Source organism: Macrosteles quadrilineatus, unplaced genomic scaffold, assembly GCF_028750875.1.
Source record: "Macrosteles quadrilineatus isolate MER2022 unplaced genomic scaffold, UCM_ALF_1.0 Scaffold_9__3_contigs__length_116548681, whole genome shotgun sequence".
Lineage (NCBI taxonomy): Eukaryota > Metazoa > Arthropoda > Insecta > Hemiptera > Cicadellidae > Macrosteles > Macrosteles quadrilineatus.
In genome coordinates, this window is record NW_026542602.1 from 109,752,683 (window position 1) to 109,757,175 (window position 4,493).

Sequence of the window (4,493 nt, forward strand, 5' to 3'; positions counted from 1 at the left end):
TGAACATTCAGCGAGTGGGTGGGGGATGGGGTGGCTTGGGAATCATCGGGCATCTTCGGCTCACTTCGGCAACTAGCGTCGATAAAAGAATGACTAATTACTCGTTGAGACATCGTTGATTCCGTCGAAAGATGCAGAGATAATTAGATAATCTTCTAATCAGTTAAGTGGCTCGCATAAGCTTTCGTTGTTTTCACAACTCACAAAGTTCCTTTTGCAGTTTCAGTGTGCCAAATATTTCCTAAGTTACAAAACTAACCTCAGTTTCCCGCACCGTGAACGCTTTGATTGTCCGAGCTCGGAATGGCTTTTAATTAATTGCTGTTTCATTTTACTTCGTATTCCGTATTCATAGAGGGGTAATGAAATAAATTACTGGGGTTTTCACGCTCCACGTATTCAATTGCAAAGTGTTGGTTTGGTTAACGAGTTTTTAAATGAGGTTTTAGTCGCGTGATTAATGTTTCCAATGGACGCGTCCCGAGTATTGGACCGTCGGATTACTAGATTGATTGCAAGTTTACTGATAACATTTTTCTCTCTACAGGGAAAATATTTAGGTGATTTTTACTTAATGACAGTTTACACAATGTAAATAAAGCTTAGAATCACAACGATATTTAACTACAACACTGAATGGAAGTTTCTCTTTGCAGTGGATTAAGCTAACGATTATTTAAATTACAGTTTATGTCTGTTGACACTTTTTTTCGTTACAAAAAAAATTCATTTCACGTACAGAATTTTATTAAAATCTGTGATTATGATAAACTAACAGTTATTGATGCATATATATATATACATAGGATTATATATTTCTACAATACAGATTGCACTTGATGATAGCCGCATAGTTTAACAATCAAAACTGTTTTGTGTTTACGAAATTATCGAGAAATTATTATAAAAATGGTTTTAGGGAATGGGCATCAATGGACCCAAAACCTAGGGCATTACATCCTGATTACTTTATTCTCTATATAAGTAAACGCCTAATAAATACAACCAAACCGATTTTGGATTTCTAACTGATTGGAAATTTAATGATATTGTTAGAGTTAACTAAACTTGCAGTTTGAGCCATGATAAAAATTTCCAAAAACCCATGTTTACAATCGAAATCATTTGAACTTACAAAATTGATTGGAAACTTACAGACGTGAAAATAGTAAATTAAAATTTATTTGGGCTGTTAAATTTTCTGTCTGATGATCTAATTACCTCATCCATCCTATTAAAACTACTTCTATTACAATATTGATTGAGTATTTATCCACTTTGTTACAATGAACGGGTAAGTGCATATGTCATTGCAGCCAAAACATTAATTGGGGACTTAACAAGGACGTTTCAGTAAACTTAGAACAACCCAGATAGTAGCAGTTTATCAACCTAAGACAGTGTCTAATGCAAAAACACTCATCATAAATACGCTAAAAGAACAGTTGTTTTAATTATTCTCATTACGACGTATTAAATGTGATAGAAATTGCATGTCCCAAGGCTTATGAGACCTGACGATTTTCCTCTGAGGTTTACTTCTTCGGTCCATCTCTCCTGGGCTTCAAAAACAGCAAATCGGCAGCTATCCTGAGGCCTCTTCCTTTGTGATTCTGCAGAGCGGTGATATACTGTTGGTCTCTAAGAGGTGCCTTTAATGGGTCGCATTATAGTGATAGTTGTGAGGTTGATGGCGTCTTTAAATGGCTACTCTTGATTATTTTTCATAAGGTTTTCTGTGTGAGTTTTTTTTCGTGTCGAGCTTATTTTATTTTTGAGGTCCCTGTCATGTTGTCTTTTTCTAAAGTCTATTGACACAGTTTCATGCTTGTTATATAATGAAACATTATATTATACAACCGTAAAATTATACTTTATTATTGTTATTATTAAAATTATATCGGTTATTAATTATTAATACTTCTTCCAAAAATGAACGAAATGTTGTTAATGGCGTATAGCTGTATATAAAATGAATAAATAGCTATACAGAATATTACATTATAAGTGATGGCAGAATGCTTAATGGACCCTACACAGCCCAAAACCAAATCATTTTAGTTTACAATATTAATTAGAAATTTACTACGGTTCAGGAAACTGACAATCAATTATTTATGTCATTGCACAATAACTCATCAGTCATATAACTAAAACAATTTAGGATTACAATATTGAGTGGAAATTTATTACCATTCCTCTAAAAAACTGACAATCCATAAAAAGACAAAATGACAATTATTGCTTATCATGAATACACTAAAACAATGTTTATATTAACAAACTGCATGAGAATTTACCATAAATCCACGTACTACTAACCATAGTAGTTTCAGAGATTTTATGTTTGAATAAATCATTATACGTAGTTTGTGTCCGTTGACAGTGTGCTCAATGTAAATTAAATCATACGGTCAACCAAAACAATTTTAGATTTAAAATTAGAGCGCAGCCGACGTATTTATAGCGAATTTACACAAGGGAATTCATCCCATACATATTTCATGTTAGTTTAACATGTTCCATAATAAAATGCTTTATAACCTTTTGGTTTAGGTGGATATAATTTTATGCTCTGCTTCTGTCTCAGAAAATAAAGAAAGTTTTGAAGTTAACATCTTTGTACATCTTCCAGACATAAAAGTGTAACAACCGTATCTAATCTATTTGTTACCTAATTATTTACCTCTTATATTTTAAGCAAAGAGTAAAACACGTTGATAAATTTACTGTCTAGTAGCATATTAACGTCATCGAAACTTACTGGACATTTTTAAACATAATCTTAAAATAATGTTACGCTTCAATTTTTGTTTAATCCAAGAAGAATCGCTCAATTAAATTGACCTGAAGTTCTACGAATAAATTAACTTTGACCAGGCATTTATTGATTAAGAAATTCCCGTTTTTAAAATTAGATAGTTGTAGCTTGTATTTGGAGATGAAACTATAAACAACATTACCCATGACACGTCATAATAATAACGAATTAAACAATATTATTGTTAATATTCACAAACCATAAATGTAGTAAATGTACGTTAAACCATTTTCGTCGGAAGCTTTCAACAACCTCAAGCTAACCACATACACACACCTGCTCCGCCTTGCGCTCTCTAAACAAGTCAACATCCACTATGTACAAATTATAATTTTGGTTACGGCATTGGTGTCTGATTTTGTGGTAATGTTGCATGATTTTAGTAAATAAGTCAATCTCTTGAATATATTGGCATTGGTGTTAACATAAAAAAGGGAGCCTATTTTATAATTGTAAATTTACTGGAGAAAATCGGCTGTTTTTATTCTAATAAAAACAGCCGATTTTCTCCAGTAAATTTACAATTATAAAATAGGCTCCCTTTTTTATGTTAACACCAATAGAACTATGCATATGTGCATCTATGCTATGTGGGATTAGAGCCGATCTTTTTATTTCAAGTGTAAAAAGAAATCCACTGGAGTCGAGAATGTCCGCTTAACATTTTTCTTCCTTGTTAACTTATATTTTACACAACTGTGAGAGATAAAATAGAAAAGATACAGTCGATAACACCGATTCTTTTAAAACCTCGAAACAAAAGAGAAGCCAATGTAGGGAGATAATAAGAAGACTTATAAAAAATGCAGGTTTTTTTAATTAGTTTAACACTGTAGTGGATCAAGCTTTTTAACTCTTGCCGATGTTAAGCTTGTATTGAATCAGTCTATTTGTTCAAAAATACAAATTGAATGCTTTACGGGTTTTTCAACGGTTGGAAGAGGAAAGTTTACGCCCTTGGTGTATTTACTATATAAAGCACACCTGTTGATGGAGGGATACATTAGTTGATAATTTAAGAGAAATGGTAACAGATAATCAATAAGTTTATCGTTTTAGCTTTTCTGATAAGAATACATAGGACAAACCTTAAATGATAATTTCTTTTTGGTCATATTAATGCCAAAACTCTTTGATTATTTTAACATACCTAAAGGAGACATTTAACATCAAAATCATCTTTAACCGTTCTTAAACATGTAATTTTTGTTTTCTACTAAAGATATTAATGCTAATAATATATTAGTTTTTAGTTTACTGGAGGCTAAATAATCTTACTAATATTATAAATGTGAAAGTTTGTGTGTTTGTTTGTTTGTTTGAAGTTCAATCACGCATTAATGGATGGATTGGGCTGAAATTTGGCATGATTATAGCTCACATTCCCGATTAGCATATAGGCGTATTCTTATCTCAAAAATCCTTTCGGGCTTCGCCCCAGTGGCTCTTTAGTTGTCCATGTTAACCTTATGAGTATTCATATTTAAAGGGAATTAAAGAATTTAGTCAGCTGTTTCAACTTAAAAAGTTGGTTCTATGATATGCAAAAGCATTAAAAAGTTATAAGATTTACCAACAGGATGCAGCACTATATTTTTTGTATTTATGAAAACAGCTAATTTGAATGAGAATTAACTGTCAAAGTAAGATTGTTTACAGTTATGTTTTAGTT